The sequence below is a fragment of the Parasteatoda tepidariorum genome, chromosome 2, assembly GCF_982258835.1.
Source record: "Parasteatoda tepidariorum strain Cologne lab strain chromosome 2, Ptep-v5.0, whole genome shotgun sequence".
NCBI classification, from domain to species: Eukaryota; Metazoa; Arthropoda; class Arachnida; order Araneae; family Theridiidae; genus Parasteatoda; species Parasteatoda tepidariorum.
In genome coordinates, this window is record NC_141756.1 from 10,346,920 (window position 1) to 10,361,016 (window position 14,097).

The window sequence follows — 14,097 nt, forward strand, 5'->3', positions numbered from 1 at the left end:
GACAGCTAGAGTTATTTATTACATTCACATGCAATCCTGCTTGAGCTAAAATTAAAGAGCTTTAGTAACTTAGGCAAACATCATCGGATCTTCATGATACATTATCACACGTGAGTTAAAACAAATATTAAGCTCTAAACTTGGTTTTATTGCGAAAAGTCATGTTTTTAGAGAGACACGGTGTTTGATGCATTTTATTGAACGGCAGAAAAAGAGAATTGCCACATGATTTGGCTTATTGAAAAACTCACACCAGGACAAATTGGTCAGCTCATATCAGCAGAAATATTCATGACGCCATTGATCCAGAATTATTTCAGATCAGCATTCAAAATATGTTTCATGGTCGGTGTGCATCAAAATACATGTCTGTTTGAAAATGCACTAACGATATCCTGGAGAATTAACTGTTGAGACTATCACTGGTTTTTTCACCATTAAATAAAATTCTCCATTCAAATCATAATCACAAATCCACAAATCTCATTTACACACTTAAATACAAAATTTAAATTCAAACTGAAAGCGTTGCAACGCACGCGGGGTACAGCTAGTTTTCTAATATTTTTCGTATTTAATTGTGAAAAATATTTTTTAAAATTACCACGATGCTTTCTTTTAGAATTATGTTCAATGTAGTTTTGAGTTCCATATAGTTTCCTAACTTAAGAAACTAACATGCTACCTTCTCCTATGCTATCTCCACTCGCTAATGGTGAAAACATGCGAAAGTGTTGCTATAGGTAGAGAGTTTTGCTATGCGCCACCTGTAACCCATTTCGATCGCCAATTAAATAACAGCAAAATTGATCTTGGCTTTTTTTTCTTCTTTGAGGTGTTTTCTCAGTTGAGTATTTTAATTTTGATAAGAAACAAGTATAGAGTCGTTTTAAAAAGGAGTTTTAGCAACTTTCTCCTATTTGAAGGGCTGCCATTGGAGACTAAAACGACTATTTTAAAGCAATAGCTACTATGGCGACTATTTTAATATAAATATGAGTAAAAACAACTTAATCTGCAATGAGTTGCATAAAATCGGCGACTTTTTTAAGCCAATTAGCGACTAAAATCAAGAATAGCTTCATGAGTTTCCCCCTTACCCCCACTTTTTTTTGCCTCGCTTTCGTTTTATCCTAACTTTATTCTTCCTCACTATTTGATGTCAAAAGCAAGACAGACATGTTTAACCAATCAGACTGATGGAATTTGAATTCGCACTACGTGAATGCTCCTGCTTCAGAAAGCTAATGTAATATCTCTGCGGGTTTCGTTTTCCCCCCTCTTTTAATTTGAACAAAGTAGCAAAATTAAAAACATTGTCTTTAAATACACAAAATGTGTAGTTAATTTTTTAGAGCGATTTAGAATAGAAAAAAAGGTACATGGTGATATTCGTTTTGTCGAGTTGTTGTAATTTTTTTGATAAGCATTAAATTTGGAATTATTTTTCATTCATCTCAGTTATGAAAAATAAACAAAATAAAATTGAAATGAATTAAATTGCAATATTTCTTCTTCTTTTTTTTAATGTCTAAACTAAGTAGCTGCAAATTAGAACCCAGAAAGGAAATTCAAGTTTCAAATTCTGTAGCAGATAAAAATTAAACTTCCTGTTTTTATGCGTAGTGTGAAAGAATAATGGGCAGCAGTTAATTGCAATTTCGGATCGGTTTGTTTTGATGTTCGGTTCGATTTGGAATATTGAAGTTTGCAGGGACCGCAGACCTCCTATTTTCCCTAATTTTTCTATTATTTCGGCACTTTTCCTTTCTTTCCGGTTATTTCCTACTTTTCTTTTTTTTTGAAAATCTTCTCATTTCTGCTATTCCTCCTTTAAAAAGCATAGTGACTCAAGGTCAAGTATTGCACCTGTTTTTCAATTGAATCAGCCTACACGCGTTTTTCCTTCTGATTTCTATTATTGTTTGCAAAATGTTGATACCCAAGTTAAACTCTAGATAATATTAATAATCCAGAGCCAAAATCACAGCGACATAGTCGCAGAACGTTCGAGTTTTTGCTGTAAGATTTTCGTGGTTCGTAGCGTTTTTAAAAGGTGCTTATTTTCGATTATCGTTATTTAAAAGTCCTTAAAGGTGCCTTTTTTCATTGGGTGTTTTTTTAAAAGTGCTTAATTTTCCCTTTTCAAAAATGAGATTTTTTTGTTACCATGTGGATTTTCGCTGCTTGCTCTACTTACAAAAGCGTGCTTTCGCAATCATAATTGTGCCTATATAATAATTTTCCTTTCATATTATTGTTTAAAATTATATAAGTACTTTTAGAATGCAGATTTTGTTTATTATACGAACATGCTATTGTACCAATTATGGTTGGGAAAAATTAGACTAAATTAATTACTACTATCGTTAAGAGGTTGTGCAAAACCGAAAGAACAAAGTCATAGGTAACAATTTTATCATGGCGCGTGACTATTATTATAGTGGAAGATTTGCTTAAAAAATTGTACTAACAATAACCCTTAAAAATAAAAAAAAAACATTTAAAAAACAAAAACATACATCATGGTGATTGAGTTCCAACATACCTGTTGCAGATTTACTTTAAACTGCCCATCTTTAAAAAATGACTAATGATCTTTAAAAAAATGACCGAAGAAATGAGTTCTTGTTACGACCAACACATATCCTTTTTATTTGCTGATGAATGTTCTAGACACACACATAAGGGGAATCACAACATCTATTTGAAGTAGGGACACAGCACGGTTTAAGAAAATTTCACAACATCCACTTTGTAGAACCCATCATCAATTACTCGTGATACAGAGATATCACGATCTCAGGCTAGGCTGGACTGGAGGACATCCTGTCAAAGAAAACACCAGGGCGCACGGGATCCACTACGCTTATTCATCCCTTTATTTTTTAGAATGAAAGTCCCCATTTACTTCAAAAACCAAAGGAAGAAACACCAACAAAAGCCATGGCGAAAGAAAATACTATCACAGCCGAGTCGGACAGCAAAAGCACCCACGGGGGTTGGAAGAAGGAAGAATCCCTGGAGATCGTAGATTTACTTGACGTACAATATTTGAATGCTGCCTGCTCCCAAAAATGGTCGGTATTTATATAAACAGCTTGAAGATCGAAGTTAAACTACCTAAAATGCAGCAGAATCGTGTATAAAAGGAGAACCGAAGTGAACTGATGAACCGATAAAAATAAAATCATAATTATGCACTAACTGTGACCATAACGGACCATCTTCCATGTGTTCACATCAAAGGCTGCCGAAGGTCACAGGAGAGGGGTCAGCCTAATTTTTGGGTCACAATCTAGTTAAAAAAACTTGTGATTACGTGACACAATGTCACAGCTATATCTAAATTTTTATTTTATAGTAAGGTCAAAAAAAATTTATGTATGAAAGTAATTGTCATTTCTACTTCATTTTTTTATAATGCCAAACATTTTAGTCCCTAGCTTTTTCTTTTTTTTTCAAATGTTTTTTCTTTAATTACAACTATTGTTTCTTATATGATATCTGAAGCTTTATGCCTCATAAAGAGTAAAACTGAAAATAGATATTTTTAAAGTGTTAAAAAATTCTACAGCAGTTCCCTAAGCATTCTTCTATTTATATATTGTTGGCAAATCCACAAATAAATGTACATTTTTAATAAATATGAGTATCTAACTGCATTTTATTTGAATTTTATACTATTACAGCACAAATAATTAAAATTATGTTAGAGGAGGATATGATGTTAAGCAACTATTTTATATATCTTGGAGACTATTTAGGAGACTTTTTTTCATATATGATGCAACTAAAGCAACTATTTTTCTTGTTTTCATCCAGTGGCAGCCCTGTATTTGCTCGTTTGCTTTTTTTCTCTCAATAACTTAGATACAAAATAATCTACAGAAGCTGTAATAATGTGCAGCGTTTGCTACCGTGCTGGAAATTTCTGTTAGTGGGAATGGGAGGAAGCAAGTGGACTGGTTCAGGGCAAGGGGTGCCTGGAACTGGAAACTTGATGCCTTATGTGCCAACTGGCGCGAAGAGGATAGGTAGGGAGGCTGACCATCTGAAAATAGGCTGACCTAGTATCCACCCCGGCAAGTATTCTCCTTTCTGAAGGTTTTATCAGTTTGAAAAACAATTAAACTATATCTAAATGACATCGAAACTTTATTTCACAATAATTATGCACCGAAATACCTTAAAAAAGGGTTCCCACATGTTCCTCTCAAAGTCCGTAATTTAGAGTTAAGTCCATTTTACACCTCTTTGAAAATCAGTTTATGGAGTTATATTTGTAAATCAGTGGCACAATCCATGAACGGTGACGATGATTACCTTCCAAGTTCGAAGTTCGATAAGTTCATTTGTTTTTATTGATATAAGTACAATATATTTTAAAGTATTTTTATATATACATTTTAAATATAGAATTGGGTGGCATATTATTACCCCTAACAAATTTGTGTTAACACCTAATATTATGTTCAATTTCGTGGTTAAAAGAGCCACATTTTTCACCCAAATTGACACTAAGTCAGGTCATTTTAATAAGCCTAAAAAGCTATCCAATTGATTAAAAAACATTGTAGAATTTTTAAATTAAATATGCGATTTGCAAAGTGGTTTTGGCTGTTTTTTAAAGAATCGAGTATTTTTTAATTTGCCTATGGCATATCTATATATATTTATATAATTTTTTTTTTTGATATTTTAAATTAGTAATGGAGGTGAAAGGGGAGAAGATCTCCCCTGGTATGAAACAGTCATTTTTAAGCTAATATTAAGTAACTCAACTTAAGCCTTTGCGTTCAAAATGTTTATGTTGTTGATATGCACAGAATAAAATTGTGTATAATAATCAATCATTAAATAAAAAAAAAAAACTTTGATTACATTCAAGCATATTACAATCTTACATAAACTTGGTATTAGGTTAATATTTACTTTCTCTTTTTACATTCAACTGCATACCTGCCAACTTTTACGCATTTGGCGTAAAATTTTATTTTTATATTTAAAGTGGTAGTAAATATATACTATATTTTCATTTATAAACTTTATTTTTAAATGATTTTGATCACGGCTATTCTTAAAAAAATTAAGCATATATATTAATATGCGTTGATATCATTGCTAACAGCTGATGTTTCTTCAAATACAACGTATTTTTCTGCTTACAATCGAAATTTTAATTCCATGTTACTACCACTGGGAGAAATCATAATGGAAGGGATTAAAAGTTGGCAGGTATGCAACTGTTTAAAAAATTTTCTGGTAACTGTTTCATGTCCTGGCATTCATAAGCCAGGAAAATGACAGCCAGGATAATGACAATTTGCCATTATATAGTATTTAACTTTAATTTAACATTTCGGCCTTAGATGTTTACATTCCGCAGAAAACAACAGGATTTCTTGAAAAAACTCAGGTAAATCTATGTAATTTATGTTATTAATGATTTCAAGAAGACAGGAAAATGACAACGTAAAAAATACTCACCTTGAAAAATTGTTTGAAATAGGTTTTGAACCAGAAAGTGGGTTCTTTATTCATGCAATAAGGCATGTTCAGATAGGATGGTATTCTAATCAATCTATTAACATAAGATATTGATTGCTGGCGCTATCTATTTTGGTTATAAATCGCTAAATAAAAGTAGCCCGGAAAATGGCAGATTTTCTTGCGACAAACAAATTATTGATAGAAAAAATGATTTTCAACGAAGTTTTTGCAAATAATACCCTTTGCATATATTCTAGAAATGCTTACAACGGTTGAGATAAAAAAATTAGATATTGAAAAATTTATAGGAAGTTTTGAGGCTTGTTATTATTGGAAATATTGTTTGTGACATACCAGGAAAATGACATTTTGAAATTCAATTAAATTTTTTAAATATACAAAACAGTCAATGTTAGTACAAGGTCATTTTAAAATACTAACAGCAATGCTATTTATTAAAATTTAAAAAAAAAAGTTCTTTTAGTAGTATAGTATTAGATCTTGGAGCAAGAGACTGTAAATTGCCCTATTTCGCGAGAATCACCCTTATTTCTTAATTATTTTTAATGTATTAATTTGCTTTAATACATATTCTTATCTTTTATAGCTGAATTAAATGGTTTTCAGAAGTTCAATTTTTTGAAATCGATTCTGATATAATCAATAAATAAATAAAAGTGAATTAAATATCTAGTTGGATAACAATAGACACAGAACTTGATATTCATTGTCTAAAATTTTCAAAGTATCTGAGTTGTATCGATTATTAAACTTATTTTCTTTTTTGCATTCAATAGTCTATGCAGTTTATTATTTTATCACGTAAGTCTTATGCGAAAATAATCAAATAACTGTCAATATCAATGGTTTATGATGCATGGGAGCACTTGACATTTAGTTGCCACCTATGTTTTTTTTAAAAGATTAAAATTGGTATAATCAATTTTCAATAACGCCTGGAATTTTTGGCTTTGTAAATTTTTAAAGATGTATTGAAACTGTCTCACGAAACTGTTGGCCATTTTATTCAATACCAATATTAAATAAAAAATTGTTTGACGTAGTGTTAGATAGGCGTAATTTCAAATTTAGACTTGTAGTGTTTGAAGTTATAAGCAAACAATTGTTTGACGCAGTGTTAGATAGCCTTAGTTTCAAATTTAGGCTTGTAGTGTTTAAAGCTATAAGCAAACGATTGTTTCAAATTTAGGCTTGTACTTTTTAAAGTTATAAGCAAACGAATGTTTGAGGCACTGTTAGATAGACGTTGCTTCGAATTTAGGCTTGTAGTGCTTTAAGTTATAACTGCATATAAAAAATATCAGTCTTAATTGAGAGGTAACATTTCAGTAAATTAACTATCGAAAATAATCTTTTTACCCTAAATTTGCATAATAAGAATTTGTGTTTTAAATATCTCCAAGACGATTGTACCATGATAAAGAATATGAAGATGTTAATGAACATAGAACCATTAGTTTGGGGAATTTTGATTCTAAGTGGTGTTTCTGTAAATTCTGAAACAATTACTTCCCTGAAATGTGTATCATATTTTCTGGTGTTCGTGATCAACATGTCTGCTGTATACATTTTTACAGTAAACGCAACAGAATTGCGTTTCTATTTTGATAAAAAAATTTCTGTATGCTATTTAATCGTCAGTTTAATGAACGTTATTCTATGGTACTACTTTATATTTTCTAGAAAAAAATTGATAAATTTACTTTTGGAACTTGATTTACGTTTTCAGCATAATAGGAGAAAAATATATTCTAAAAATCGCATGGGCGTTTTCTTTTTTAGTTTAATATCTATCATACCTTTTATTCTATCTGGATTAAGTGTAATGTTACTCCATACAAGTTCGTCTTCTTTCTTTTTTGGGTTCACTATTGCTAATGAAGAAACTGCCATGGTATTATTCTTTATTTGTAGCTTAGCTGATCAAGTTGTTTTTGTTTTCGTTCCTTGTTATATAACCTTGTTCATTTGCTTATTATTATTCCATGTTGGCGAGATATTAGATGGGTATCGCCAAGAGTTGACTATCTTGTGGGTAAGACATAAAGCCACGAGAATAAGGAACGTTTTGAATGAATATTTCGAAATTACAAAATTGGTTATTCAACTAAAAGTTTCATTGTCCACACCTTTGTTTGTGTTGCTGGCGAGCAATTTCACTATTTTTTATACAACGTTGGCGCTTCTTTTATTACGTTCTCGCTCTCTGTCGCCAGAGGATTTACAAGAGATATTCACAAATTCTGTCTTTCCCTCGTTGATCTTGGTTGCCTTGACAGTTTTTGCCTCGCGGATTCCTGAGAGAATGTCAGCAATCAAAAATGAGGTTGGCGAGATTGCTGTGAGGTTGTGTTCTCAAAATGCTTTGGATGCCAATGTTTTGTTTTTAATCGAAAGAATTGAAAAGAAAGATGTAATCTACATTGCAGCCCTCGGCATGATTAAACTTAAAAGAGGGTTCATACTGTCTTCGTACGGGATGATGCTAACTTACGGATTACTAATATTTAATTTAAAATAAACCCTTTCTAATTCTAATTTCCATTCTGGTTTTAGAAACCAACTAAGATCAAATACAAAAATTAGCATGTTTTAAACAGTAGAGTAAACATATGTAAACATTGTTAACATATTCAAAACAGGTTATAAATTTTTGAAAGAAAAATATTTAAAAAAATTTTCGGCGCTGTCAAAGAAAATAACGCGTGGTGATTTCTCAATAATTAAATCCCGCAGTGGACTGATCGTAAAGACACGGTTCCCAGTAGAACACTGAAGTCAAGCATCACTGACTGCAATCGATAAGGTGGTGGGTGACCACCACTTTGATCAGCCTGCGTAGGGACCGAGTGTGTGCGATATCGGTCCTCGTTAAATTGTTCTACCGTAAAGAGCTCGACTTCACACGCAGGTCGTCGGGCAACCAAAGCAGGGGTGCCATCCCCTCTGCAGAGGATCAAAATTGCGATGGCATGTCTTCGGATCATCCCCAGGGATGTTTCCCAGACCGTCGCCAAAAGCCCAGTGTGCAGCTCTAGTGCGACGTAAATAAAGTACCTACCTAACTTCTTAATAATTATGAAATTAATGATAGATATAAACAACCAAACATAGTATAAGTCATCAAGTAAAACCGAATAGGGTATCTTGTTATTTACAACTCCACGAAGCCGTTAATCCTTCAAAAGCCTGATGGCATTAGAAAAGGCAAGGTCTTCACTCTTGTAGTATATAAGACATGCTATCTCGATTCAATTTTCAGGTATCTTTTGATAGATGAAGGTTGGCATTGTCAATAATGGGATACCTGCAAGTGACGTAGTGTGGATATCTTCATCCTGATTGGTTATTGAAACGTGGCTATTGTTTACGCTAGCAACTGTTCTTTTTATTCTACTTCGAGCCTGTGAAGCCAATAAGCCTGTCAAGTACCAATTCTCTTAAGTAACGCAGCCTATAATCTTTCACAAATATTTCAATTCTACCACTATATAATAACACAAAGCCATGTAGAACACAAACAAACTTATTATGCATCGAAGTTGCCAGGTACGCAAAACAAAAATATATGACAGTTACAATTAAGTACATGAACAAATAATAAATTAAAAGAAGTAGACTAGAAAGAATTATATTTCAACAAATTTGATTTGCTATACGGCTTTCTATTTAATTAACTCAACGTTAATTAATATTTTAAGTTATGTGGAGAGAAGCTTAGCTCAACTTTAATACTCCATATTGCTGATAAAGATTAACTGGTGCAGACGTCATGGGTCACATGCATGGGTATTGGTTGTCTTCTTCTTCTTGGAGTGCAAGTACCCAATTATTTCCCCACAGCCTCCTTTCAGATGACGATGACGTTGAGAAGGATTTAAAAACATTAAAAGTGATTCATTGGAAGCAGCAAGTACCTAATAGACTATGATGGAAAAAAAACTCGTTGAGACTCTGGGCTGTTGTGCGAAGAAGAAGAATTTTCAATAGTAAAGCGAATATCACGTCAGAACTACGAATAATATAAAAATACTTTGCGTTTCAGGTAAGCAAAAAGGAAGTTCCAAGAATTTATAACAATAAAGTTAGAAACGTTTAAATGTATTTCATCACCAGAAACAGAGAAGTTTAAAATTTGGTTTGTTTCTAATATGTATTTGAGTGTTTTCTGTATTATGATAAACTTAGTAATTTTGATTTTACTTTTTTCTGAGGTATGGTTCTTGCGTTACAAATTTAGATTAAGCGCATATTCTGAATTTTTGACAATATAAATTTACTAGTGAATATCTAGCCACGTTAAGGTAACTTACTAGGGGGAAATCTTTAAATAATGTCACGCATTTGTTTAATACTTTTATCCCTCCCCCCTTGGTCGCACTATATTCCCCTACCCCCTCTTGTCACAGGGGCCGCTTGCATAAACATATATAGTAGCATTTAGTACATGAACAAAGTATGTTTTAATGAAACTTGTCTACGTATTTGAATGAAAAATATTTAATTTACTAATTTTAAATATTTTTATTCTAATTAAAAATGTGGGATGTTAACTTCCCCTCCCCCTCTTTTTTTAGATAAGTCGCTGGAAACCATGCCATTTTAAACATAGTTGTAACGATCAGTTTAATAGGATACCTGAAAGTGACGTAGTGTGTGTATCTCGATCCTGATTGTTCGTTGAAACGTGGCTTTAGTTTACGTTAGCAACTGTTCTTTCCACTATTTCGAGTAACTCAAGCCTGTCAAGTATCAATTAATGACACATTCTATATTCTGACACAAAGATTCTTTCACAAGGATTTTAAGTCCTTCACTATATGTTTCTTATTTAACACACAGACAGGCACGAAGCCATATAGAGCATCAACAAACTAATTACGCATCGAAGTTGCCAGATACACAAAATAAAAATATGTCATGGTTACAATAAATTGCATAAGCAAGTCATAAACTTACGGCACTGTATTTAATTAACTTCAAATTAATTAACATTCTAACTTCTGTAGAGAAACTTAGCTCAACTTAAACACAATTTTGCTTATAAACGAGCAGTTGGCGCTGACGTTATAGGCCACATGTGTGGGTATCGTAGACTTCTTCTTCTTCTTGAAGTGCAAGTAAACAATTGTCCGAGGAAACAGAAATGCACAACGTGAACGGGGCGGATCCTCTTAACTGTTTCGGCTTGAATGTTAATTCTCACCTCGTGAGTAAAGTGATCTCTGAAGCAAGGAAAGAGGTTCAACCGTTACATAAAAGCTCTGCTTTGTTTATGTTTCAGAAAGGGAAAAACTCTTCACACGCTTCAGAACCGATTTTTGTTTAGAAGCAGAGCAAATATGAGGACTTTATATGAGGAAGATATTTATGTTTTTCGCTTTAAGCTCGGTAAAATTTAAAGTATAGTGCGGCTTTGAGGAGAACTTCTCCAGACTAAAAGTCTGGGGTTTTCTGCTGCCATGGTAACAAGCGAGAGCACATCTCTAATGGGGATGAAATGGAGGGAAAAAGGTGACAATTGGTTTACTCATGCCGACCTATGTCAAGATTTAGACAAAACTATTCACCCCTATTCGAAGTGACTTTTCCTCGTTACCATAGTAACCACCACGACGCGAGACGGATGTCTCGAGGAGTTCTCCTGAAAGCCGCATTATAGTACATCATTAAATGAAAATTTGACTTATTGTCCTCTGAAAAGCGTTCACTTGAATGCTCCTAAGGCTTTTAGCGTCGGTGAATTTTATATTTTGGGCACAGCTCAAAACGCGTGTTTAACACTTTCGTCCCGGCAATGACGCGCCTTTGTTCCACCCTCTTCGCTTAGAGTTCCCCCGCAGCACTGAAATTGAAGCAAAACGCAAAATCCCTTTAAAAATTGTCTATTTTACTTAATAAAATAATAATCAATTGTAATTAATAGCCATATTCACTAATACAAGAGTAGAGTATAGCGAATATTCCCGGAAGACGAATTATCTCGTCCGTCGCGATGAAAGAGTTAAGAAAATGGACATAGTTTGAAATGCCCGTTTAAGAAAATTTACATAACTCGAAATGCGTGTTAAAGAAAATGGACACGGCTGTAAGTGCGTGTTTAAGAAAGTGGTCTCAGCTCAAAATGCTTGTTTAAGAAAATGGACATTGCTCGAAATTCGTGCTTAAGTAGGTAGACGCAACTCAAAATGTTTTTTCAGAAAATAGACAAGGACAAAATTGAAATTCTCAATGTTTAATCCAAATTTAAAAACTAAACGAGGGATTTCGTTTTTACTTTCATAACTTTTTTTAAACACTAAGCATAATTATTACGGGGGAAAATTGCGGACTTCAGGATTGGGGTGGCTGGATATATTACAAATGTAACTTTCATAATTCTTAAGGCAATATCTTCGCATTCAGGAAACTAAAAAAAGTGCGTTTGCAATGCATTTTTTTGTTACGAAAATTCAGTACTGCTATTATGAATGCATAGGTCCCAACCTTATAAAAGCTTTGACAACCTTGTAAAAGCAACTGTTGACTTTTTATAAATGCCCTTCAAAAAAGACAAATTTGAAAGAAATATAAGTAATTTAAGAAAGTAAACGATCTCACGCTACGAATTTATTTTGAAACCATTTGTTGTATTCTTTGAAAAAAAGAACATTGTCCCCCAAGACAAAACGAAATCAAATGCTAAGTCTAATTTTTCATTGGTTTGTGAATCTCTTTTCTTAATTACGTATTCAAAAAAGACAAATTTGAAAGAAATATAAGTAATTTAAGAAAGTAAACGATCTCACTCTACGAATTTATTTTGAATCCATTTGTTTATTCTTTGAAAAAAAGAACATTTTCCCTCAAGACAAAACGAAATCAAATGCTAAGTCTATTTTTTCATTGGTTTGTGAATCTCTTTTCTTAAATACGCATTCAAAAAAGACAAATTTGAAAGAAATATAAGTAATTTAAGAAAGTAAACGATCTCACGCTACGAATTTATTTTGAATCCTTTTGTTTATTCTTTGCAAAAAAGAACATTGTCCCCCAAGACAAAACGAAGTCAAATGCTAAGTCTATTTTTTCATTGGTTTGTGAATCTATTTTCTTAAATACGCATTCTGAGTCATATCCCATTTCCTTATACAAGAATTTCGACCTGTGTTCCTTTTCTTAACTACCCATTTTGAGCCATGTCTATAGAACAGCTTTAGATAAACGTTTGCCACTCGCCAAAGGGGACCATTACGCGGGAAATGGCTACCAAAATATCAAACCGTAATCGCCGAAAGTGGCGACCATGTTATAGCCATAGTATATTCTCACCTTTATTTACAAAAGCGAAAGTCTGTATCGATGTTATTTCGCTAATAACTCGAGAATAAGTTCGCGGATTTAAAACGTGTATTTTTCAACAATTGTCAAATTTTCAGTGGGATACCTGCAAGTGAATCATTGTGAAAGAATATGGAAAATCTGTCACTTAAGAGAATTGATACTTGACGGACTTGGTCGACACGAAATAGAATGAAAAGAACAGTTGCTAACGCAAACAAATGCCACGTATCAACAACCAATCAGGATCGAGATACCCACACTACGTCATTTGCAGGTATCCCATTGAGGTAAATAGCCTTTTTTCTTCCTTTTTTAATATCAGCATGCATTGTATTAAACATTTTAATAACAAATTTAGCACGATGAACATGCAAGAGACAAATATTAAATCAATTCTCACCCAAGTAACATGAGTTTATTGTGCTTACATATTATAATGATTTTTGACTGTAAGATTTTAAATCTCGATATACTTGAAATTCTACTTACCGACTTACTATTAAAATTCTACTTATTATTATTGCCGACCAGCTGATGGTCGGAAGTGGTTAGTAAAATATACATCTTTATATAATATATGAAGAGAGTGAAATGATAACAAATAGCCAATCACAGAGGACTTTGCGGGTAGTAACGCACAAAACAGCCAATTAAAATTGAGAACGCATGTGTGTGAAAGGGTAATAATTTTTAATAATGCTGCTTGCTAAAATGTTACGACTAAACTTACCAGCTAAAGCTGAGTGGCGATTTTTATTTTGTTTTGAGCATGTCTAATGATGGTGCCACAGTTTTCCATTGTTGTCCATGCATTTTAAATTGGCCTAAAAATCACGAGGTTAAACTGCCATTTTCTTTTTACATGAACGCTATTTAGGTCGCTGGGGCAGTTTTTATAGGCTCATATCATATCAGCTTCCTGCCATGTCCTTTAAAAAAGTGCTAAATTTTGTCTTTTACCTCGTCCTCCAACCTGAATCGCCTTTTTACTAAATGTTCTTTCAACTTAGGAAAGAGAAGGTAGTCACTGAGTGATACGTCCGGACAATAGGGTGGGTGTTTAAACTTGTGCATTGAAACTTTTTGCAGGAGAGAAATGGTTTGTCGGAAGGGTTTTCAGCTCGGAAGAAAAAGAAAAAATGAGATTCAGTTCTTTTTTAAGAGCATGACGAAGAGCCCAGGCATGCAAATAATTTTAAAATTATTTTTCGATATTTTGAAGTATTAATAAATATTTTTTTAAATTTTCAGTTATTTTTT